This window comes from Coturnix japonica, chromosome 1, assembly GCF_001577835.2.
Source record: "Coturnix japonica isolate 7356 chromosome 1, Coturnix japonica 2.1, whole genome shotgun sequence".
NCBI lineage: Eukaryota > Metazoa > Chordata > Aves > Galliformes > Phasianidae > Coturnix > Coturnix japonica.
This window is the reverse complement of record NC_029516.1, coordinates 12,347,002-12,373,403: the sequence shown is the minus strand read 5'-3', so window position 1 is coordinate 12,373,403 and position 26,402 is coordinate 12,347,002. Positions and strand designations below refer to the sequence as shown.

Here is a 26,402-nt window from a genome sequence, read left to right as displayed (position 1 = left end):
GCGAAATGGCGGCCGGCGGCTCGGTGGGTTTAGTCGTCGGTTTTTTTTTTTAATAGGTTTTTTTTTTTTCCTCCTTCCCCTCCTCTTCCCCTCCCCCACTCGTGCCTCGGCTGCGGCTCCGCAGCGAACCGCGGCGGGCGCTGAGGCGGGAGGGGGAGAGGGGGCGGGCTCCGCGCTCAACCAATCGGCGGCCCCGCCGGGCTTCACGGCGAGCCCCTATTGGCTGCCGCTGACATCATCCTGCAGCAGGGGCCGCCGCAGCCGGGCAGGGTCGGCGCTGCCGGGGGAGGTTGGTGCAAAGGGAGAAAACGGGCGCCATGATCCCAGCGCGAGGGAGGACGGAGCGGGCGGGGGATCCACGGCGACATGGAGAGCGGGAAAAGGCCGCGGCTCGTCCCGCCTTAGCGGGGCCGGGAGGAGAGGAGAGGAGCGGGGGAACAGAGAGAGCGGGACAGAAAGAAGCGGCCTGCGCCGGCTGGTGTAACTGCGTCAGTCCAAGATGGCGCAGGGTCTCCCTGGAGAGGGAAGGGAGCCGCACGTCCGCCGGAGGTCATGTGACCGCGCTGCATTCCTGTGGGCTTTGGCTGCCGCCCAACGCGGCTGGAGGCGGCGTCGGCGCTCGGGAGCTGCAGCTTCCCCTCCCCCAGCGCTGCCGTGGCCGCGTCGCTTCCCCTTCCCTTCCCCCCCGTAACCCCGCGCGAGGGCGTAGCCGCCGCCGAGGAAGGTTCTCGTCGCTCTCCTTCCTCCCCGCCCCTCTCCCGGGTGTAGTTGCGTTCTGGGGAGGCCTCCATCCGCCCCGCGCCGCCGTAGCGCCCTCCTGGGCCTCCCCTCCCCGATGTAAGTCAGGCTCCGAGTAACCGAGCGGAGGCTGTGGGCGCTGCGCTGTGACCTCATGCCAGTTGTGCGGCGTTGTGACGGAGCGTGTGGCACTGGGGGGGCTGAGGGAAGGGCCGGAGCCTGCTCACATTGTGCTGTGCTCGAGCGGCGCTGCTGGGTGGGAAAGGCAGCGCTGGTGTTCTTTGTGTGCTGGTGGATCCTGGAGCAACGTGGCACGCGTTAGTTAGGCCGCAGAGAGCCTGCACTGTGAGCACAGGGATTTAGGTGTGTGTGTGTAGGGAGAACGGACCTGTGGCATGCACGGACTGCGGGTGGCCCTTGTCTTGCTGCAAGGATTTGGTATCACTGGTCTGGCCTAGGATTTCATGGCGTTAAAATATACTTTCTGGTTCTGTATTTTACCTCAGGGTTCGGGGGGAGGGAGTGGAGGGGAGCGTAAAAATGTACATTTTCCAATTCTAACCCGTCTTTCTTAGCAAGGAGTGCGGCACATTGTACTGTTGGGGTGCTTATGTTTTCGGAGCAGTTTGGTGCTGGTTCCCACATCTCATTTTCATATGGTACGACATAAAATCAGCCTCTGCACCTCACCCAGCAAACAAACGTAACGGCTAAAATTGCTGAGGCAAATGATGGTGATTTGTTACATTTAGAAATGCTTGGCAGCACTTTTCCAGATCTTAATACGTTCACTGGTCTGGTTTGTTTCTTTTCTGTGCAGTGGCAACCTGGTGGGGCGTGAAGCTTGAATTTCTGCTGGCTGCGTTATGTTAAAGCAACTGGAATGGAAGTTACTGAGTATGTGACTAATGTAGAAGAATCCTGTACAATAGACGCTACTTAATGTGTTACATAAGTAACGTGAGGTGGAGTCTGGTTGCATAAGAAGCGGCTGGGGATGGGGAGCTGCTGTACGCAGTCTGTATGAGCTGCAATTAGAGCCTGCAGGGTATGTGTGCCGGGGAGGGGAGCAGTGGGCTTGGGAACATCTGATAGTGCTACATTTTTCCTTTGTACCAGGAAAGAAGTTGAGGCAGTAAGAAAGGATGACAGTGCGAAGCTTTTTAAAGTTAGGACTCTGGTCTGAGCTTAACTGCTGTGATGTACAATGTTGCCTGAAAGAAACCCCCCTTTTTTTGAGTGTCAGATGGTGGCTGTCAGCTGAGCCTTGCAGCAGCCGGTTCTGTGGAAGGTCCTACACAGAGCAGGATTCTTGCTAATGCTATTCAGACAAATGAAGCACTGGCAGTAGTGTTAGGAGGAGGCCATTGGTTTGTTGACCAAACATGTAAGTGACTGGATTATTGTTTCTTCGTGTGTAGACATACTGTAGCACAAGGTAAATAATCCCTTTGTAATAGAAACTTGTGGAGAAGCTTCTAGAGCACAGTGATTCTTAGGAGATAGAACAGATTTTGTTCGGAACCTGACATGAATATTTCCTTGAATATGTGCTTAGTGGAGAGCATTAATATTAACTGAAAATGACGAAAGACACTTTCCTACTAAATTAGCACTTGCATTTAGGCTTCCGTTCTGTGATTCCAGGGTGGGGAGCAGTTACCTATCTCACTGTAAGGGAACAATCTGAATAATTACATTCTTACATAAATAGCTTATATAGAATACTCAAAAATCAAAAGTTTCTCTGCGGTGGAGACATTTAATTCCTAAAGGAACCTTTTAGGCAGCACCTATTGATACCAGATTTTGTTTGAGGGATCAAGAGGTGAACTTTTAAGGAAAGCTTGTTGCAGAAGTGCTTGGACTCTGGAGTCTTTATGTTCTTATGGGACAACAGAAATGAAGGAATATTGTTATAATAATTGGTTTGAAGGCAGTCTTGTTAGCTGTTTTCAGGGAAGCGCTGGCTTCTTTGACAAGTGGTAACTCTGGTGGTGTTGGTGGTCTTGAAATGATGTCTGTGATGTTTTCTGAAATGACTTCTGCTGCAGATGAATAACAGCAAATGCGCATTACTGCTTTGAGGCAAACCTATGGGAAGGGGATTTGCTTGAAGGCCGGTCTGTAAGCTGTGCCTTTATCTGGAAGGTACAGGAAAGGAAGGGAGCTGTAGGAGGGGGAGGCGTTTAAAGAAAGGTTTGTATTTCTGGTAGCCAACCAGAGGGAAAAACAATTTCTATTTCCCTTTCTTCCCTTTTACTGAGGACGTTTCAACTGACTGTGTGTTCTCCAGCAGTCACACTTGTGGTTCTGCCTTGCTGCCGTAGCCTGTCTGTGCATGTGTACGTGGTTTGTGCTAAGATCTGTTATTTAAACAGTGCTGTTTACTGTGCTAGTCATACAAAGACTGACAAGAGTTCAAGGGTACGTAGAGGAGAAGGGAGAGGGGATATGAAGTGTAATGTATCCGAGAATGCATTAATGCCATAGTTGAAACGGTTGCAGCAGTGCTTATGCTGAAAGATGATCCGGTACCTCTTCCCAGCTGTTCATTCTTGCTTCTATGCTGCCCTTTTTTTTTGTTTGTTGTAGTGGCACAAGTGTTCATGTGGGAAGTGGCACAGGAGAACAGATTTAGCGTAAGCCTGATTATAATGGATCAGTTTTTAATGTGAACGTTGGCTGCGTGGTTTCACAAATGCTTCTGCAAGAACAGGAAGAAGCAGCTGCAGGGCTAAAGAACAGAGATGTGCGAGCTTTACCTGTATGTTTGTTTGGTTTTTCCTTATTAAAGAGACAGTTCTTAAGGAATCGAAGGGGTAAATCCTAAAGGCGCTTTTAGAATCAGAATCGTTTTTGCTTAAGGAGTTAGGCATATTAAAAACAAACAAAAAAATAGTATGTAAGGCATTACTAGGTTGACCTGCAGTTGTAGGACCTGCAGGTGGCAGGGTCATTACAGATGCATCTATAGGATAACCTACAAAAATGGCTGGGATAAAGTCGGGAAAGCACAGAATTCCTGTTAAGAGTTCACAGGATTTTGGACTTAATGAGCTCATTTTATTGGAACAGTGTGGAACTTGAGGTGGGCTTTCTTGCTCCTGAAGTGGCTGGTAATCTAATAACTGGACTGTTCGATGAAGAATTAATTGTACTGGAAGAGTTCTAAGCTAATCTTTAAAAAACCTTGTGGTCTCAGTGGGTCACAATAGTCTCTTATCAAATTAATATGTGTTAATTGCTTTTATGTCCAGTGACTTTCTACTGAGTAGAAACCAATCAGTGTCAACAGGCATTTCCACCTGGATTTGGAAGGACTTTTTGAACAGCAGCAGGACAGGAACATCCTTTGTATGTGCAAGGTAGTGCTCTCACTTGATTATATACTGCTAGCCCAGAAATTTTGTCAATAATATTTCTTTGAAGATGCTGAAAATCATCAGTAAGTGGATTATTCCTCACAAGGTACAAGTGGGGTAGGCACAGCAATGGTTCTTTCTGGCTTCTAGGAAGAAAACAGGGAAAATACTGCTGCTTATTGAGAGTTAGGCTGTGCTAGAGTGAGGAAATTACAGAGCTGTAAGGCTCCAGGATTCCAGAGCTGCAGCTCGTGGTGGTCCTGTCACAGGGAGACCAAAGCAAGTACTTCTCTCGTTTGGGAGCTTTGGGAACCAAACAAAACTTCTGTACTTGTGTGGGTACAAAGTGTTGCACCAAATGGGCTCCTTATCTCTGCTGTGACTCCTTGGAATAACTTGTAGGGAGGGAACTTCTTTCAAGAGAGTAGGGAACAACCATAGGAACAAGAACTCAGTTTCTACTCAGTTGACCACTCTTGTGGTCAAGTGTGAAAATACTGTTTAGGGCTGCTAACAGCCTCGGCATCTTGTTCTGTCTTGTTCCTGCCCTCCCTGATTAGATCACTGTCACGTGGTCCCTTACATTTAAGTGAAGTGAAAAATGAACTGGAGCTTTATAGTTGTGCTGCTTTTAGTGTAACCTGAGCTGTAGCTTTGGTTGGTCTTTTACCAGGATAATTCTCTTCTCAGCACTGAACTGCGGTTAGTTGTACTGCTTCATTTTGGGTCATAATGTTTGTACTGCTGTCTTATCTGAGATAGGAGGAGTCACTCCTCCAGGAAAAACAACAGGCCTTCTGCTTAAAAGACTTCCTAAGAGCACGTGTTTTAATATGTTTGTACCCCTGTAGTGATTTAGAAGGCTGCTTTTTGACAAAATTAAACTGTTGCTTTTGTCAGGGTAGTACTGCACACTGAATTTGTCCCATGAGCTGTGTGCCATTATCTCAGTACTCATACGCTGGAGCAAGCATATCGTAAGCTTATAAAGGCATGCTGGGCAGTTGTGAGATCCTATTTTTAAACTGCTTCTGAGAAACACTTCTGCCTACTGTCTCTACACAAGCATAGGAAAGAATATACTTCATCGAGGAGCCATGGTGTCTGGACTCAACTGACAGCGATTTTTGAACTTGAAGTGTCTCCTCTTTAGAAGAGATAATAAATTTGAATCTGTGCTCATTTCTGCTGGGGAGGGGAAATGACCGTAACTAAGAAGTAGCGGCAGTGGGCCTTTAAGTTCTTGGCTTCGACGAGCTGTAGCAAGAGACAGATTTGTGGTACCTGACAGACTAACCAAACATGAAGAAGAAGAAATCAGGTTGTCAAATCACCTGCTTTGCTGTGCTTAAAATGCAAGAAACGTTAATGGCAGGAATGATTTTGGTGGTACCTCTTGTGATGAGTCTGGAACGTAGCAGGTTTTCTTAGCCTGCTGCCAACTTATGGAAACTGTATTGCTGTAAATCTGTGATAGTACCATGTCACACCCTTACGTTTTCATTGAGTTTTGAAAACTGCATAAAAATGCAGCTAGGCTTTATATGCAAGCAAACTAGTTTTTTTAAGGCTTTTCTGTTTCCCAGATCATCTACTTAAGGCTAAACCTGAAGTATACACACTGAATGTAGGTGTTCAGCATTCTTGCTGTAGCACTGAGGGAATCCTGAAATTGAAGGACCTTTTTGGGGCATGTGTAGTATGTTGTTTGGGGCAAAAATAGGGGATATGAAGGAAGCATTTGGATTGTTGTGTTTCTTTTAAATTTAGTGAGCAGGAATATTTCAAATGAGGCTAACTACTATGAACAAGAAGGAAAAAATCATGCTGCTATAAGGTGGATTATAGAGAGCAAATTCAACATACTGAATTGTGCATGTCTTACAGCTTTTTCATCAGGTGACTCCTAAAACTACAGTTGGTACTGTAGACCTAATTAATGGGAGGGAATGGTTGTCACAGAGTATTATTAGAACTGTATCCTGAAGTCTATAGTTAAGTCTGCGCTATTTCTCAGAGCTGACTGTGAGTAATTCTGTTTAACTATTTTTTCTGGAGCAGGCAAGCTGCTCTTCTGCCATTTCCCCCCACATATTGTGCTGCAAGTATTGGCCTTGCAAGCAGCTGTTAGCTATGTTGGTTTATCTTCTTTTTCAGTTCAGTGCCATAACTCCTTGGTAATCGTGTTCAAGTAAACAGGAGTAGTTACCTGCTGTTCTTCAAGTAAACAGGAGCAGTTAGCTGCTGTTCTTCTTGGTGTTGGTTATGCAGATTCTGCCTTCTAGGCCAAAAGCTAGAACATGCATGGGGAGCTTTTTGTTAAACCTGTTCTAACTTCATTCTGCAGTTAGCAAAGCAAGGTGATGGGTTTTGGGAGTACGACACTTTTTACTGCTTATGTAGCTTTACTTAAATGTGTCTTATCATTTTAGTTACACAGTGATGCTGCAGCAATGTTCCAGCAGCTCTACCCACTTCAGTAACTTGGTGAGAATATTCAGGCAGCACTCAGGGCCTGTTCTGTTCACTTTAATGGCTCTGCTTTATCTAGTCCGATCAGAACTATAGGCCTACATCTCAAACTTTCCGCCTGACTAACCCTTCGATGTATTTTGTAAGTAGCACAGCACAAAGTTAGTGAAGATCAGACTGTCTGTAGTTGCTCATATCTGGATGTGACCTGCTGGAAGGGACTTCTGCTTGTCTTTAAATGCTACATAACATATGGATTTGTCCAATAGGCAGCCTGTGCATTTGACAGGAAGTGTCTTATGCTTCTCCTTTTTGCTTGAATAGCACTGAACAGCAATTATACACTGATTGTGCTCATTACAAGTAAATTCCACATCCTGTTTAGAATAGGATGTACATATGAACAAGCACAAAACATCTGTTGCATCTTCCTAGAAATAGCATTTTGCAAACTTAGATATTTCAGCTTCACAGCTGTTCAGACACTGTTCCGTATTTAAAATTCAAAGCATTTAAAGGTTGTGTGAAGTAACAGTTTAGAATAGGAAGCTCTTTTTTTCTTGTTTTCGAGCATGATGTAAAAATACTGTTCTGGAGTTGGTTCTTCCTACCCTTCTGGATCATCAGTCCATTCAGTGGTGTTCTCCACTCCACGTGGAATAGCAGACAGCAAAACAAAAGAAAACCCAAACAAACCTGGACTGGTTGTTGAAAAGTCCAGCAGACTGTTCTGTTTCTGCACCTTTCTGAAACCCTACATTGAATCTGATTTTTGGATGTGCCCAGTTGGCCTTGGAGCAAATAAGAGGTTTTACTGCTGTTCAGAAACACTTTTACTGTAGGTCTTAAAATGGATTCTTGCTCTCCTTGTGATATGGAAAGTCAATATGAGATGCTTTGTTGAACTCAGATCCCAAACTCAGTTTTTCCTTTACATTAGTTTAATGTGTGAGCATTGATATTTAGTTTTTTTGACAGTTCAGTTAAGCCAGAACATGTCTGATGTATTATTGGTTATAAGCTCCATTGATGTGTGGAATATTCCCTGTTCAGAGGAGGCTCCTGGCCTTGTCTAATGCAGGAAAGAAAGGATGAAATGCTTCTCTTGAAAGCAAACTAAAAACGTTGTTGGTATATGAAAGATGAAAGGGACAAAAGCCTGCATGTCAATACACATGAATGTCCGTGTTGACTAATTATGGACTGCCAAAGGGAGGATGATGAAGGCTTCTAGAAGTTAAGGCATCTGTTTAGAGGAAAGAGTGAAAGTAGGGATGGGTTGAAGCAAAGAGTGTGTTCCCAGTGTGAACTGGAGACTTGTTAGAAACTAACAAACCAAAAAAAACCAACAAACACCCAAGTGAAATTTCTCTGTCTTGGGCAGACAATAAGCAGGCCTAACCTGTACTTCTTGAACAGCATACAGCTTTTAAGTACCTTCAGGCTATGTCTAGAGTAAATCGTAGAATCGATTAAAACAGAAGCACTGTATGCAAAGGCAGAGTTTTAAATGGCTGAAAGAGTTTGGAGGAGGATCTTCTCTGTTTGGAGCACATCCCTATTTCAAGCACTTGTGCTGCATTGTACATTACATGATTACTAGTTGTTGTGTAACAGCAAAGCCTGTTCTTTTTATTCATCTTAGGGAGCTTGTGAAGGGAAACAGGTTGGGGTTGTATTCAGTTATAACTTCCTTTTTGTTGGGAGCTCATATCTGAGCTATCATGGATTTCTAGCACTTAATCTGCCAGGTGGAATAACTTGGTTTCCTGCCCATACAGGCAATTTAAATAAGCACTGGAGATAGGGAGCAACTTGAAGCCCTCTTTCCCTGGGGTGAGGAGGGCATTTCTTGATGATCTTCTTCCCTTGTTTTCTGGGTGGGTGCAGTTAGGTGTGCTTTGCCATGGGGTTAGCTGGTCTGTAGGATGTAGGATCTACTTAAGCTTTTTATTCTCAAGTTTAAGGACTCTTAATTTCAAAATTTAAGATAGTTATGTTGTCATCTGAATCACATTATTTCTAAATATCAAAGAAAAGTAACCAGACTGGAGACTTAAGTTCATCAAAGACCTGCAATTTTAGGTCCAAATTCCCACTTGCCTGCCAGACTTCTGCAAAATCAGCTCACAGGTTTCCTGTGCAGCGAATGGATAGTGTGAGGTACATAGAAACCAGCTGAATGGAAAGGAGGAAGATTGGCCAAGAGGAAACAAAAAGGGGAGGTGTTTAATTAGATCTGTGTTTTAGTTTAAGGGCTGTTTAGAAGCTAGAGACAAAACTGTCTCTAGTATTCTGCAATAGTAGATGCTCTAACCAGATCAGTACCTTTGTTACGTGCAGATGGGATGATGCAGCCTCTAAGTATACCCCAAGGTATTGTATGTGCTATGTATCCCTCAAAATTGTCTGTAAGATATAAGCAATCACTTGTTGTTTACTAGTCACAGTTTGTAGGAATTTAGCTTATGTTTATGGATAGAAGTCATGGAAAATCTATTCGGTGGCAGCAAGCTGCATGTGTTTTTCACTCATACTGTTTGCATTAACTTTGGGTTCTCTCTGGAGTATTGTACCCAGCCTAAATACAAAGGTGTTCGTTTTCTTTCTTGTCCTGTGTGAAAGAGAATCTGCTATAACTTCAGATTTTCTTTTTTCCCTTTAGTGCAAGAGGTGCCTGAAAGGTGAAAGTTGATGCTTGAGTCCACAACAGAGTCCTGTCATTCACAGTTACTGCTTAACTGACTTCTCAGATATGAACAAAAAAAAAAAGGAGCCGTAGTTTAAAAACGTAACAACAAGCTCATCTCTGCCCTCTGAGAGTAAACTTTCCTGTGACAACCTCCTGATCTGTTTGGATAAAGAGATTCTGGGCAAAAAGCAAGACTTCTGTGATTGTTTGCCCAGAGTATAAATATTTCATGCTTCTTTGAGTGCTTGTGTGGCCTAAATCTTGCAGTGATACCGGCTCAGCTATTAGGTTTGGGGACCAGGAAAAGTGCTTGTTTCCTGTTTTCCCTTCTCCCAGAATCTTGGTTACCTTTAACAAGGAAGAAAAATGCAGCCCACAGCTGCTTTATCTGTTCCAAATGAAGAACGCTGGCAGTCTGTCCTCACCTGTTGTGGCAGGAGTAGGACAGCATTGCAGTTATATTGCAGTACTCTCAGTGTTCTGTTTTCCAGCAATGCAAAGGCATCGCACTTCTCAACTAAAATAAGAATGCAGCTTGTTTGTGAATTATGCATGGTTTCTCCCAAAAAGTGGTTATTACAACTCATAACTAGATCTTCTTCTCTGATTGTTGACTTTGGAATATCGATGCTGTGCACAAGCCTGAGCGACGTGAGAAATCAGTGAAACCAAGTGTCATGGTATCCCTTAGTATAATGTGACTGGGTGTAGGTAACAGCCATTAGTGTGTTTGTCAGCTGCTGCTTCTCATCCATAGCTACAAATTACTTGTACATGTGGGAGTGATTTCTAGGTACAGGTAACAGCGCCTGTTCAGTCTGAGCTATGTCAAACTGCTTCCCTTCTGTATAAAAAACAGCACACCAAAAAGCCTCCACCAACAACCAAACAGATCTTAATTGCCTGCTTGAACTGTAGCAGTATGAAGAAATCCATGGTAACCCCTCTGATTTCCTGCTAAGGGAGAAACCTAAATGAAAAACTGTATCCTCCTACCTGTAGTTGCTGTTTTGAAAAGTAAAACAGTGTAATGACAGCTCTTGTTGCACAAGTTTATTGGCAGTGGTACATGGGTGTTAAAATTAGTGAGAGAAGAGTTTGGGGTATTGTGTTGATGTGATATTTGCAATCAAAGTGCACGTACCCTTAGTATTAACAGTCTCTCTTCTTGACAAGTCGATCTGCAGCAATCCAACTAAGGTGTGAAGCTTCTTGGCACTGTGGAGTGTGTGCAGAAGAGGCCTGGGATCACTTGGGCAAGAAGCAGGTAGTAGTTTTGCTGTGGAGAAGAGTCCCTGTGTGTGAAGCATAACTAGAAGCCGTAGGCTTGTCCTGGTTACGCTCCTCTGCAGCTTCTGAGTGTCACTAGTGGATATAAGGGATCTTTCATTTCAGTGTTAGGTGTATTTTCCACGGCGTATTTTCCTCTTACGCAGCAGTGCTGGTCATGCTCTATTTGGGGCTGTTGGTTTGCAGTTTCATTTGGGGTTTTGTTTCACTTAAAGTTTCGTTTTGAAAACTGGGTAGATCTCAGCTGCTGCCTGTGATTCTTTCTGCCAGAGTAAAAAATGATCATGCTCTTATTGGCTGCTTTAGCTCTCTATAGAAGGACACTGACTGAGAAAATGTTGAACTCCAGGAAGAAATGTCTGCTTCCTCAAAGACTTACAACCTGTTGCATCACTGCTTAGGCACTGACAGTAAAGCCTTAATCCTCTGGATCTGACTCATGTTAATTCAGTGTTACAGAGGCATGGCACTGTGGTCACTGGGCTACTGAGATTTCTAAGCAGTTCTGCTTTGTTCAGATAAATGTTTAAATTGTAGATGAAAACCAAGAAGGTTGTTGTTAGTTGAACACTTCCTACAGGCATGTGGTTTTAGGTTGCTCTGCAGTTCGTGCCCAGTGGCAGTTTTAATGTCTTTATGGTAATGATATAAGAAGTTAGTAATAACGTAACAGCTGTGTGAACGCCTATGAAGTGTGACATGAGTATTGACTACCGCTATCGAAAAAGATAAAAAGGCAACATTAAACGGTGTGTGTGCTACAGCAGTAAATCACCTGAAGGGCAGTGGCTTAAGTCAACATATGTGCCTTTTAAGCTGTAGGATCTGCTACTGCATCTGCTTCTGTGGGTATTGAAAGCTCTGAATGTAAGTGGGGCTGGTAGCACCACTCATGTTGTTCTGAGCTTTTTAGCTTCCCAGAAATCTTAATGATGAAGTTCCAGGTGCTGTGTTCTGTTTTCGAAGGCAGTAGAATCTGAGCAGGGGAAATCATGCTCCATTCTTGTTTACATGCTATAGAATAAAGGCTGTTGCTTATGAGAGCTTACCAAATGTTTTCCAGGCTGTGATCCTCTCATGGGAAAGAGTGTATCTAAGTAGTGGGTGGGGTTTAAGAAGCTTTTATTTCAAAATGAGCCTTTCACAATTCCTGATGCTGGTCAGATTATCCATACCTCAGCTGTATGAAATAGATGCAACTTAGCCATGTGTAACAAAGTCTTTTCACACGTATCTCTTGCAGGCTGGAAACAGCATTAACTAAATCTAGAAGAGACTTAAGTGAATTCTTCATATAGTGGCACTCAAGACTACTCTAAGCCGAATGTATGAACGTGTGCTGCTGCTGTTAATCATCTCTAATTACTATAATGTGTAGGCAAGAAAAGAAGCCACTTGGTTCAAAAGGTTTTTTTTGATGGAAGATCAATAATAAGCAGGAAACTAAGTGGTAGGTTCACGTATATGCATAACAAATAAGGGTGAAGGGCTGCATTAAGGGAAGGAATTGGTGAGATGATGATTTTGAACAGAGCTAATCTGGAAGTAGAGGGACAGTTTGTGAGGAACTCCCTGCAGCAACTGTGAGAGAAAAGTGAATCCTTTGGGGGGACCTGATGAGATTGTTGTCATATAATGGCATCAAGAAGTTAGTGCAGAACGCTGGGCCTGGAACCATAGAATTGACAAAAACATCACTAAGATGGTTGATGGGATTGTTTGCTTGGCCTTGAGGCTGGAGGTGTCATGGAGGTGATGCTAGTTGGAGGAAAGAACTCTGTGTCGGTACAGTAAAGTATGGAGTGATCGGAGGACTGAGCTGGTGGTGACTGCCAGCTTGCCTTGGTGCTGGGATGCTGCCAGCTCTCTTAATGAGCACTAACTGGGAAGTGGAGTGTCAAGGCATGTTGTGGATGTAGGAGGCAATACCAGTTTATGGCATTGCCTAAGCTGCTCTTCTCTGCTCATGTAGATTACTGTTCTGACATCAAAGCTCAGTCCTTCGTCACAGCGGTTGTGTTGATGGATACTGGGAGCATGCTCTGAACAAGAGACTGCTCTGCTCAGTCGATAGATCACTCTTTCCCACACCTTAGTTTTTGAGATGGGGCCCAGTGTAGACCCAACTGCAATCCCTCAGAATAGAAGGGAGCTGTTGTATGTTGTAGAACATAAACCTTCCAAGCTCTACAGAAACGTTTATTTTATTCACTTCTTTTCCAGCAGTGTAAGTGGGTTTTCACACATCACATCAGTGCCTCACATCAAGGGCTTAAGTAAGAAATTAATTGCTAGTTATTAATGAAGAAGGGCTTCAGGAATTTAGTCATTTTGGCAATCGAAGGCAGAGATAGGGGGCAAAATCTCAAAGGCGTATTGTTAAATATTTACCACAAGATGCTATTAGTTGTAGACTCATTAGATGGTCACAATTTAACGAAACTATTTCTAAAGCAAATATGAAGCAGGGTTTGTCCTTTGTTTATAACTTGACAAGGAAGAAATTAGGCAACAGCATGTGGCTTGTAATTATGAACTTTGTAAAACAAGAGGTCTGGTTGCTCAGGCAGCCTGTTCTGATACTTCTCAACTTCTTACTGTTTGATTTTGTAGTGTTACAATAGAGATGAGCTGAGCTTGATTTTCTGCAAATGTTTCTTCTGAGCTTCAAACATTTCTCACTTTCATTTCATGGGTTGAAACAATGCAATTAAAACAATGAGCTTAATGACTGAGCAAGTCTTGCTTCATCCCCCGCTCCTTTCCATGGTAGCTCCAGTCCTTCACAAGTTACTCGTAATGCTGGCAGAGAAGCTGCTGTTTACAGCTCAGTCTGATGCTTTTTGAATACAATCTTCAGTCTTCTCTAGCAAATTAGAACCAGATGGGAACGGTAGGGAGCAGAATGGAATTCAGTTCTGTTCTGTGGCTTGTGATGTTAACAAAACTCTTAGGTTTTTTTTTTTATTTTATTTTATTGTTATTTTGGCAAGAAAATGGCTGGTAATCCTTCTGGTCCAATCACTGTAATGTGTAGTTTCCTTCCAGCACACTGGGCTGTGTGCACTCACTGAGATATGTTGCTTTACTTCCACCAAAGTGGTGGACTGTGGTATGAGCATATTACGCAGATAGTTTTCTCCAAGTAAAAGGATCAAGAAACTGTACATCCAGACAGAAAAGTGTTTTCTCTGCTCATCTGGTGCTACTGATTCTGAAGCAAAATGCCTTTTGCAGCAATAAGTTTTTTCTCTTTCATCCTTTTCTCCCTTACGCTCCCCTGACTTAAAGTACTGGAAGCAGTAAAGGAATACAGACTGGAGTTTGATGAGGGAGATGGACTCCGTCCCACCAAACTTGTAATGGTCATGGGATCTTCAGTGCGGACAGGAAGAGGTTTTTTTCATGTAGCTACTGCTGTGCTGCTTACTCTGGTTGGTGCACTCTCTCAGGAAGAGATGCAAGCTGGTGAATCACAGAAATGACACTTCCTGTTGGGCCATGGGGATTTTCTTACAGCTTTCCCCTGTGTAGCCACCGGAGCTGGTTTAGTGCAGCCTGTGTGTCCAGACAAGAACTGCTCGGAGACAGAAGCCAAACAGTTATGCATAGACTGTAATAGTTTCTGACTCAAATTGTGTGATAATTGCAAAAATATTGTAGGGTGTGGTAGGAAGTGCTGTGTCTAATGTTGCTGAATATCTGTCACTTTGTAATTTGCCTAGAAGAACACAGCATGCTAATTCTAATTAATGTACAAAAATGGGGGAAAGGTTTGTTCTTCCCTCATTGTTTGGAACCTGTTAACGTGCAAGAAGTTGTTTCAGCATGCTGGAGTTGTATTGGTTTATTGGTTTTCTTCCAGTTGCTCAATCTTAAACTCCCTTATTTCTAATTTCCTACAGAAAGAAAGCCTGCATGCAGGAGAGAAAGTTAGAACTTCAGAAGGGTTACTTGGGACAGCAAGTATTGGAAGCAATGGTAAAGCCTCGAGTTACTATCACATTTCACTCGGAACTGAAAATATGTAATGAAAAAACATAGTTTAAAATAGTTCGTATCAACTGACTGTTGTGAGATACATACCTGGTCTTAAGCAGTTATTCTTAGAAACGTTCCTGACAGTTTATTACAGTACTGTATTCTGGTGTTACAAACAAGACTTATGGTGTTACCCAAAACACACTTGAGAATGTATGAATACCCGGCTTCCTTGGTGATTGTTCTTAATAAACTGGGTGTCACAGCTTCAGGAGGTGGACAGACAAGAAAGAGGTTGGTCATGCTATCAGGCAGATAACTTCAATACATGAGATCTTTGGAAAGAATAAACATAACTGATGCTGGTTTTTGTATTAATCCATTCAATTAAATCTTGTATTTCTGTAAAGCAATGGCCTGCTCTGCAACGCTTAGAAATATCAGCCTGCTGCTTTCTGGGAAGCATATTCCCCCGGGGCTTAAGTTCAGGGCTGAGTCTAAAGACTCTTAATGCCTTTATTGTGCTGTCTCTATGATACAACACAGGCGTTTGTGATGGAAATATTTCTGTGGTCAAGTGGAAGTTCTTTTTTTTGGGGGTGGTCTGTTAGATAAATGGGAATGCTTTTGATATGAATACAGAAGCTTTCTGAATGTGGAATAAAGAAATGATGCATTACTCCTGCATGCAATTTTGTTATTTCTCATCTGGTGTCTTTTTACCCCAGTACCAGGTGTGAGCTCTGGAAGAAGAATCCTTCCTCTCCCATGTTTTAACCTTTGCTGTACTTGCTCCAGCCCTTGTACAGCAAAGTGTTTACTGTGGTTGACTGTGTTCTGGTGCACATTTGAGGAAGTGAAAGAGTTAATGCGGGATTTGGATTAGAGGACTGCCTGGATTTCTCAATGTAGAATCTGACGTCCAGCTTCCAAAAGAGACCATTTCATAGGATAATCTGTTTCCCAGTGTTTTGAATGCAGGTATTACCACTGCCTTTTGAGTCTTCCTTTCTGTGCTCAGGTGATCCTAAAACATGAGCTAGTATGTAAAGCACTGCCTGAAATGCAGTCCTCACACCATTTTCAATAGGTAGAACTAATGTTTCCAATCCTAAATAAAGTTCTTGTTTGGATGAAAAGGGCTGTCTGTTTTAATTAGATACAGTTAAGGTCCGTGTACCTCATTTGAGATACTGAAATTTTTTTCACATATTTTTAAATGAAAATATTCCTTAATGGTGAATGACAGCCATGTAAACTACTGCTAGACTGTGAGTATTTGTTGGAGGAAAAGCATGTTTTCAGAGTGTGGTTTTTGGACTTCCAGACTGATTACACAAGCTCAAGAAGGCCCACCCCACATCCTGTGTAGAAAGCCAGTTCACAGAAATGCCCATTGTTCATCAGGATTATAAGTCACTGTACTTTCTGCCTAGTCCCTTTTTCAAAGCACTATATGGAAAATCTTAAAGTAAACGAATTTCAGCAGCTTAACAAGTGCTTGGTCCTGCCAGGTACTGAGCACTGCTCATACTGAAATGGAGGGAGGGGGGAATAAACACACTGTCCTCTCTGGCTAAAAAACAAAGGTGTTGTGCTGATTAAAAACAGCTGAGGGTGTTTTATTAGTTCTGTGAATCAATTGATAATTTACGTACTTTGAGCCTGAAAGTTGTGGCAGCCATGCCAGTATTTACTTTCTTGGGGACAGGAGAGGAGCTACAAGGAATGTAGTTTGCTATAAGCCTGGTAAATTTGTCTTGGCAGTGCTTCCTACCCGCTCACTTGCTAATGTAGAAGGAGGATGGGGTGTCTGGATCTCACACCCCACACTGCTGAGATCTATGCCACTGCCTCCAAGTTAACCAGACCTATCCATGAAGAAGGAACCTATTGACTACTTGCTCAGCACTTTTGTTTTTTTCCTTCTTCACCTAAACTATTAACGTGGAGAATATATTTTTGAAAGGTGAGGGGCAGTTTGATATGTTTTCTAACTGGAAAAAGTGTTTCAAGATAAATCTTAAATTTTATTCTGTGTTTTTATTTATATACATATATCTATTCTCTGTGTGTGTATATACATATACATATGAATAAAAACACCAAGTACGATAAACTTGGTAGAGTTCAGTATCTGTTTAGGACCAAAATATCGGTTACAATGCTGGTGAGCACAAGCCTGCCATGGGAATATTCAGGGCTGCATTGTGCTTTACAGCAGCCCTCTGAAAGGAATCACCTCTCTTCAGTTGTTGCCAGTCCTCCTGACTGTTCAGCATTCCCCAAACATGTGGCCCAGAAAATGGGATTATAAGGGAAGGCATTCAAGTAAACAGAAGTTCCCTCAGGACAAGATTTGCTTTCTCATGTGGAGCTGCTGCATGCTGCAGCCTGGCTGCTGCTGGCCCCATCCCTGGCCAGGGTCTGGCGCTGCTCCTCCAAGTGAGCCAGCTCTGATGCTGGCAGGGTGTGCAGCCTGCCCCTGTGCTGGGGGGAACAGTCTCCTCCTGAATAGCTGGCACAGCAGAGCCACTTCACTGTAGTTTTGGAAGGGCTCACCTGATTCCAAGTAAGGGGAGCTCACCCTTTCTGTGTCTTTTCTGTGTCTGCATGTAGCAGTAAATGTCTGGTCCCATGGTGCGGAGCTAGCTGCCAAAAATGTGCAGTGGGCTGTATCCAGCAGTGACTGTACAGTACTGCTGAAGTGGCCCAGTGTGTTCATGCAGTGAGTTCCTGGATAAGTGGCTGGTTTTTTACATTTGTTTCTTTGAACAACAGTTATATTGGTGGGTAATAACGCGATTATCTCAGTGATTGTGTGGTCCTGTCCAGCCTGTTTCTTGAAAGTGCTCGTCCTCAACCTCAGTCTGTAGTTTGAGCACTCTCGGGTTCTGTGTTGAGTCAAAACATTACATCAGCCTCAGCGAGGAGCATTCCCAGTCCTGCTCCCTCGTGGTCTGCATCTGGTGCTGGCCTTGCCAATTCACTCAGTGGTTTCTGCTCAGCAGGGTTATGCGGTGTGAGATATATCAAGTCACAGAGCCTTTGGACTTTGTACCTTTCAGCGTATTTTCTTTCACAATTAAAAATAAAGCTACAAATCTCAGGTGCCTTTTGTCCTTCTTTTTCTCCAAGAGATGTCAGTCACTGCAGTGATGGTTCCAGTGGTAGAAGTCAGCATGTGCTGACTGTGAGACTTCAGAATCTGATGGTCTTGTCTCAGCTTCTAGAGGTACCACAGCATGGAGACTTCAGTCTTCAGAGGCTACAGTCAGAAATGCTCCTTAAGACAACAAGAGTTCATCACTTCACATGCATGTGCTCCAGGCTGGCTGGCGTCACGTTGCTGATGGCCGTTAGTGGGGAGTGTTGATTTCGTGGTCTGTGTGGGACAGAATGCAGACTGGTGCCTCTGAGATTCTACATGTTATGTGTTTTTTCCATTACCTTTCTTCAGGGGTGACTGAAGAGAAACTGTTAGACTTGTTGCATTTGGCCTCAGTGTGAAGCTTTGAACGAATTCAGTGGTAAGAATTCTCAGTTTTCTGAAGAAACTGAAGCCTGCAACTTTGCTTTCTTGTTCTATACTGAGCAGCCCTGTGAGCAGAGAAGCCAGCCCAGTTCCTGCCCTGCTCAGAAGCACTGAGTTCATGCACCTGTGTACTCCCTACATTAGTCCAAACAAAGAATTATTTGCTACAGATTCAAAGTTAAAAATAGCCCTGCCATTTTGCTTGTTGCTAGAATGGGTTAACTTCTTTCCAAAGCATTTGAAATGTGTAACTCATTTATGAAATCAGAAGCGGTAAATTCAGGGCCTATAACTCACAACACAGATGACTGTGGAGTTGCCAGGAGTGACTGCACTCAGGAGTAATGTCAGCGTCACAGATGGGCACAGCTCACATGTCTATAGAGGGTCCTGTTTGCTGCGCTGGTGGGTATGCGGTGCATGAGAGAGCAGGCTGCCTTGGGGTAATGCTGGCCTACAGATGGGTCTACTGATGATTCTACACCTTTAATTCTCTTCCAGGTTGGAAAGTTCTGTACCAAAGTCTGTGTAAAGCTGAGAGCTGTTTGTTTCTCAACATATTTTCTATATAAATGAGTCGTATATTCATTATATTTCAAATGTACTAGTTAAAAGAACAGGATTGTTAGATCAGGTTTTCCAAAGCTTGAGATTAATTATATTTTTAATACATCCAGGTTTATAGGGTCTGCTGAATTATGAGGGAGAGTAATGACACATTTACCGTATTTTCCAAACATGAGGTAGAATGCATAGATCCAACAACAGGGAACTGAAAACGTCTTGTGAATAATAACAGCAACACCTGCTTGTATTTCACTTCATAATTTCTGTGTGGGGTTGTTTATGTTGTAGAAAATTATCTTTTATGAACAAGCTTTTGAGGGCAATGGTACGTTGCTAAGGCTGCAGCGTTTTATATTATGCTGTGCAGATTCTGTCTCGTAAATCAAAGGAGACAGATATCCATGACCTCAGCTCCAAGAGCTCTGTAGTTAGCATTGATTTAAATTAACATGGTTTATATGGGAAGGAGCTTTTTAGAAATCTTGGAAAATTGGAGTCTTATTCAGTGGAGGGCATGTGGCATTGAAGCACTGACTGGCTGCTGCCAGCTGCCCATTTGGCTTCAGCAGGTTGTGCGCTATTAAAACTAACTGAAACCTGCAGGTAGGGCATGCTGCTGAGTTAAGTGGAATCAACATAATTGCTTGGTAATAACGAGTTGTAAGCCAAGCAGATATCCTTACGGGAGTCTTTACCAATTCATTTCAACCTGTTCACTAATGTAGTGCATCATTTAATGATTCAACAAAGTTGATCATGTTACCCTGGTTAATGCGAGCTTCCTTTCCTCCTCAGTTCACCTAGATTGTGGCGCTGGCAGTCAGGTGAGAGAGTTCACCTGAGTGTGCTTATTAAGCAGGAAACTGATCACTTTCCTTGTAGCAGCCACTTGATGCTTTTTAGCTCTGAGTTGGCTTCTCATGAGGGTCACGTGAGTACCAGGGCTAGTGCAAGTGAAGCAGAATGGGGAACCTGCTGCTTTTTCAGCAGTCAGTGATAGTAGTAGTAGTAAAAAAAAAGAAAATGCAAGAAGTGCTGGTTAATATCACTGGCAACCAAGTAGAGTAACTCAGTGTGCAAACCCCAGCCAGTTTTATCTGGGTCATTAGACTGGTGTCAAAGTACTGAATTCAGTTTTTAGACTAAGTAAGACATTAGAAGGTCATCATCACCTTGGAAAAAACCTTCATTTTCCATGTGAAGTTGAAAGGCCCTGAGCACCCTCTCTGAGGACTGGGTTTTACTGTTACGAGTGACACTAGAGATTACTAAAACTGGAAGAAGTCAGATGAACCAATCACTATTTCATTTCTGTTTAGCTCAGTCGTTAGTGTTCTTGGCAGCGTTTCATATGTATTCAGTTTCAGTGGGGTTTTGCTTCCTGTCTTATTTATTAACATAGTGATGTCATTCCTGTGTACCGCTGTGGGGGAGCGTGGTTGTATGTTCTTCCTCAACCTCTGCAGGAAAGGCCTGGCCCTCCTGTCAGATGACTTTGGTTGTACTTTGGTGGGAGGGTCCCCTATTTTGTGACCCTCTGCATGGAAATGTAGAGCAGAGCAGGAGGAGGGGCCAGCAAAAGGATTTCATGCTTCTGTAGGAGAGACTTGTAGGACTGTCCATCTTCACCTCCTGTCAGTGAGCAGCCAGAACCTTTGTGATCCTGTGGGAAGGCAGGAATGGGCAGGGAAACCACCTAGCCCTGAAGCAAGCAAAGCAATGCAATCCAGGAGCAGGAGCGCCAGCTGTATCCCTCCTCCTTTGGCTGGGGACTGAGTGTGAGAGGAACATACTGAGGAGGCCCCATCTGCGTGGTGTTCTTTGGAGACCAGGAGAGCAGCAGGCACTGAGCAGAACGTGTGATTTGTTCCTCTGGCATGTCCTGAGGAGGCAGCAGGTGTGGGAGTGGTTTTTCCATGGGGATATCTCTGGGAGCAGGCAGGTCCCAGCACATCTGGGCAGGTAGGCTTGGGCCTGCTGCTCTTGCTGTGGCCTGAAGCGTGCAGCATGCACCAGCCTGGGCTGTACAACAGGAGCAGTCATTATGCAGAAAGCTTGAAATGATAGAAATCTGCATATTAAAATCACTTTGGAAACACTTCCGGAAGACACTTTGTCCCATTTAATCTTGTTGGAAGGGTCTCTTCCAGCATGAGTCATTTGCAGCTGTAGAGGACCCAGGGCAGAGCCCTCCTCTTCTTTGCTGAACAGGGTTGTCAGAGCTCCCAGGGTCAACGCTGGGAGAAAAATACCCTGATTCATTTCCCAACCAAATACACACAGGAGAACTCCCCACAGGGCTGCTGCTGGGGGGAGGGGGGAAGGAGGGAGTTGTGGCTTTGGTTTTTCAGTCACTCTGCTCTACATAAGCAACATTATGCAGCTCCAAGGTCCCGCCCAGAGGACTGTAACAGCCCATCTGCCCATCCCCAGGCAGCACACAATGGTGTTGATATGACTGTTGCTACAGAGGAAGTGGCTTCTGTTATAACCAGAGAGCAATCTGCCAAAGTCCACAGCCTGGGTAGCTGCCAAACTAAGTTTGACAAAAATACTTAACTTTGACTTTCATCTGAGCTTTCTCTGAAGATAATTCTCCTACTTCCTACCACTGATATCTCACTTATGCTAGGATTCTTATTTTTACATAAAATAGTTTATGCTTTTACCAAAAGAAAGTTAATTCACAACAGATTAAAATCTTTATCATGAAAATTGTGTGAAATGTTGTCAGTGCAGTAGCAGAACTGACGTTAGGCTATATGCAGCTCAAAGCGTTGCTCAAGGGCGTTTTTGTGCCCTCTGCCATTCCTGCTCCGAGCTGTTCCTGTTCTTGATCTGACTTGGACGCTGGAAATACTACAGGGGTACTACAGCAGAGAACACAGGGTGTGAAAGCCTTGGGATATTTGAGGCCTCAGGCGCCCCCTTGTGCCCTTTTTTTTTTTTTGTGTTGCAATGCCAGCAAATGCATGAGATGCAGGCTGCACGTACGAAACAGCTGAGCCTCAGCTGCACCATTGCGTGGGGCCTGGGCTGTGCTCTGGAACTTGCATCGTGCTCAGTGATAGTTTGGATGCTGGCAGGAGTGGCTGACACACCAGAATGCTGTGCTGCCATTTATTCAGCAAGACTTGAACAGGCTTGAGAGTTGGGTGGAGATGAACCTGATGAGATTCAATAATGGCAGGTGCACTTGAGTAGGAATAACCATATGCATGAGTACAGGTTAGATGCTGACATGCTGGAAAGGAGCTTCACAGAGAAGGACCTGAGTGTCAGCGGGTTGGCCATGAACCAGCAGTGTGCCCTTGTAGCCAAGAAGGCCAATGGTATCTTGGAGTGCATTAAAAAAAGCATGGCCAGCAGGTTGAGGGAGGTGGTCCTCCCCCCCTACTCTGCTCTGGTGAGTCCACATCTCAAGTACTGTGTGGTTCTGAGCTCCCCATTTCAGCAAAGACATGGAACTGCTAGAGAGAGTCCAGCAGAGACCACAAAGATTATTGAGGGCCTGGAGCATGTCCTATATGAGGAGAGGCTGAGAGACCTGGGGCTGTTCGGCCTGGAGAAGAGAAAGCTGGAGAGAGATATTGTCAATGCTTATAAATATTTAATGGACAGCAGTCAAGTGTATGGGGCCCAGTGGCAGAAAAAGGAGCAAGTTTCAAATGATTTTAAGATGCAAAAGCAATTGAACATAATGCATACAGTGTGTTCTGTGGGGATTAAAGGTGTAGCTTATTTCCGTCATACTGACCCTGAGAAGTTTTAGACTGGGCCACCTGCCAATTCCGTGGTGACAATTCTAGCTAAATAGCAGTTTCTATCAATGTACTTCTCCTGAGTTTGTTTCATATAGCAGTAGCTAGAATATTAAGCAAGAGTGACCATGGCATACTTAGCCAGGATCCATCTACTTCAGTATCCCATCTCCAGCAGACACTGTAAGTGAATACCATAATGAAAGCCTAAGAACAGGTCAAGTATAAATGCTTCTTTGTTCACTGTTCTCACAGCCTCTGACCATTTTCAATTCTCAAGCCGATTATGGGTTTTGTATATTTAGCAAACATTGAACAGATTACTTTGCAAGATTGTCTAGTCTTCACAACATCCTTTGGCAAAGAGTTCAGGAAATCAGCTGACCCCTGGATGAGGAGCCACCTCTTTGTGTTTTTTCTTTGTGTTGAACTGCCTGTTATCTTCAGTGAGTGTTACCTCAGCCTTCTGTTGAAAGAAAAGTGAGCAGTGACCATCCAATGCGCTCACAATTTTACAGTCCTCTGTTATATCCTTCCACTTGTCTCTTTTTTCAGTCTGAAAAGTCCTGTCTTATTTAATGGAAATTGTACTGTATCTGTAAATAATAAAATCTGTAAATATAAAATAAAAATCCTGACAGTTGCTTTGAGTCTTGAATTTCTACTGGAGACTGAGTTAAGGCTTTAGGAACTTCCTTATCATAACTTCAGTGTTTTACTTCTGAGTGCTAATGGTCAACTCTGAATACATGCAGGAGCAGGTATGTGCAAAGTTAGAATTGCTTTTCTTCCTGTACATCATTTTGCACTTAGCTCCATTGAATCCTACTTGCTATTTTGTGACCAGTTAATTCCTGTCTGGTCTGTTGCTCCTCATGCTCACTACACTGAATATCACAAAGCTGTCATAATCTTGTCCACCCCTTTTCCTAGTATGCTGAACCTGACAGCTCTATCATGAGTCTCCGAGGAGCTGTGCTGATGAACTTTGTTTACTGAGTGTGTGTTGACCAGATAGAAAAAGTTTTAACCACCTCTTCTGCCCTGCAAGGACCTTTCCTTAAAGGCTTTGTTATGGTTAGAAGCTGGCTGGCAACTCAACTATGTTTATCAACCAAGCCATTCTCATCCATGGACCTTATGAGCCCTTCAAAGAAGCTTGATAATTATTTAATGCAGACAGTCTTGGTTCTTCCAAGGTGTCTCATGTTTAATAATAGATGTTTAATAATTTTATTCCTTGTTAAAGTTTATACTACTTGCTGATAGGTGAAGTCACCAGAGATGACGAAAGAAACAGGTTTTTTGAGTAGTTAGACCTCTTGCAAAGTGCTGAGTGAAGCTCTTTAAAAGGCAGTGCAATTTGAATGGTTTGCATAGCTGAGATAGCTAATGTAAATGGATTCAGGAACAAATCTTAGCAGAATCAGCCATTCCCCAGCACAGGCTGTTGTCACTAATAATTTGATCAAAGCATGTGGATATAGTCGTTTTTTTTCATTACTACCTACTGTAAAATAACAGCAAAAAGCTCCTTGTGGCTGCAGAATGTAACATCTGTGTCTGAAAACCTGACAGTGTCAGGTCAGAGATGCAGCTGTTGATAAGAGATGATTTGCAGATCTACTCCAAAAATACCCAGTGAAAGACAAAATAAGAGGTAAAAAAAATTCTCCAACAAATCCAGCAACTTGGAAATAATTATTCTCTTTATGTTACAAGTCACCCAAATTATGGCTCAGTGAATAATGCAGTGACAGTTTCCAGAAGAGTGGCAGATGTTTCATATAATACAAGAATGCACTTATTAACATAGGCCTGTTAGATCTGTGTGCGCACAGTTTGTGTAAGAACTCACACTGATGAGGTACGAGGGCTACACAGTTTGTAAACGGATCAGTTCAAATTGATGCACTGTACCTCATTCATTGGTTGTTTTGCTTTGTGTGTATGCTTTTCTCTATAATACCCAGTAGTAAGTGTGACACAATTATAAGCATCATATCCTGCATTTACAGGAAGAAGGAAAAGCTGAGTGTGTACATAAATATTCCCTGCAGAACTGGTCTGTGTCAGTCCGTATTGTGCACTGCAGTGGTTAACTCTTCTTAAAAAAGAAGAAATGTTTGAATTCATCTACTTTCTAGATGAAAGGGGCCAACTCTGAGCTCTGACTATTGCCACATAGAGCTGTTGCATGCAAGATTATCTTTCCAGATAAACATGATAAGTGTTCGAATGAATTTATCAATAATCAGTGGAAAGGATGTCAAAATACAGTCTGTTACTGTATGTAAAATGTAATGGTCTTCAAAAATGTGTTTGTAAAGGAATTGCTTCGTTTGTAACCTAGCTGCAGGTCTGGCAACAGCTATTGAAGAGGTGTGGGGACGAGCTGAATAGATCCCATGCTGGCCAGCAGAGCTAGGAGACTAACTTCTCATTTCTAAATCCCTTTGGGTAAAAGAAGGAAAATGTTTTTGGACTTTTTTTCCTTTTTTTTTTTTTTTTTTTTTGTGCTTATGAAACATCAGGAGGTAAAAGCATTTGCTACAATGCAGAGTGCTGAATTTAAGCAGGATGTGAACAGAAGTGCTTCATTTTCTCTGAACACCACAGTCTCTCTCAGGACTCCCGTCACTATTGGCAGGCACATTTCTCAAAATCTACTTTCTTACAGCATCAGTGAAATCAAAGAATCACAGAATTGATGGGGTTGGAAGGGACCTCAAGAGATCATTGAGTCCAATGCCCTGCTAAAGCAGGTACCCTACAGTAGGTCACCCAGGTAGGCATCCAGATCAGTCTTGAATATCTCCATAGAAAGAGGCTGCAACCTCTCTGGGCAACCTATTCTAGTGCTCCATCACCTTTACCATAAAGAAGTTCTTAATGCATGTCAGTACAAAACTTACTCTCGTAAAGTTTTAGGCCATTACTCTTTGTCCTATCGCTACAGCCTCTCAAGCTACAGTACAAGCTATCTTTCATAAATTAATGATAAAAAGAATACTGACTTTTGACACTAAAAACTGCTTTTGTTGTTGTTTTTTTTTGTTTGTTCTTAGACAAAGTGAAACAACAAAGTCTCTTACTGAATTTGGCTGATGCCTGTGAAAGATGTTATTTGATTATATAAAGTCTTAGACAAAAGCCAGCTGAGAAAAGGAATGTCTTTTGTATACTCTAGAGTCAGTGTTATTTCCACGCAGTCTCTCAAAAGTGCACTGTTTTCTCTCCTGGATATTGCTTTTTTATATGTACAATCTGTGCAGTATCTAATGTCTTTGCAGCTTATCATTCCCCACCATCCTGGCATACATGACCTACTTCACTGCACTGACTCTAGTGCTCACGTAGATGTTACTCCGTTCTGGTCGAACACAAATCTTCTGTTTGCAGCATTGTATAATTTTTCAGCCAGATCCGTGGTTGTATAAACACCAGTGCAGACAGAAAGAAGCAAGTATGTTTGGCTGGGGATGGATGAACTCCTTTCATCATCGCTTCTGTTTTCAATCTTGACTCTGGAGACACATCCTATTCAATGATGTGATACAACATGAGTGAGTTAACAAGAGTATCACATTCCGTGGCATTTAGCTCAATAGAAAATCACTCACAAGCAGATACAATCAAGATAAGGGGTGCAAGAAGAAAGAATAAAGACAGCATTAATACATTTGTGTGAATTATGAATAATTATCTAATAATGTAGTCATTATTTACTGTACTTCCGGATTAGATACATACTCCCATTAACTGCATCAAGCTAAGTAACTCCTTTTTTTATTAGCACTATTCCCCCATGCCGTGTTTATGAGAGGATACATCTCCTCCTATTCGTGTCCTTTGCAAAACAGCCCCTTTGGCACAGTGTAGATCAACTAGCTTTTATGCATATATTCTCTTAGGAAAAACTAAAGGCGTAAACGAAATATTTGTTTTGACAAGATGCCTACTTTGATCATAAATCTTAAGGTCAGGAGATAGTAGTATGA

The 26,402-nt window shown here is 43.1% G+C and overlaps 1 long non-coding RNA gene across 2 annotated transcripts; it reads left to right on the top strand.

The window, feature by feature from the left end:
• Positions 1–843: 843 nt before the first annotated feature.
• LOC107325534 lies at positions 844–24,693 on the top strand. Of its 2 annotated transcripts, none has more exons than XR_004306056.1 (2): positions 844–1,635; positions 14,463–24,693. It is a non-coding gene; the product is annotated as an uncharacterized LOC107325534 (long non-coding RNA). The 2 variants fall into 2 exon arrangements; XR_001559711.2 differs by having other exon boundaries at positions 844–1,786.
• The last annotated feature ends 1,709 nt before the right edge of the window (positions 24,694–26,402 follow it).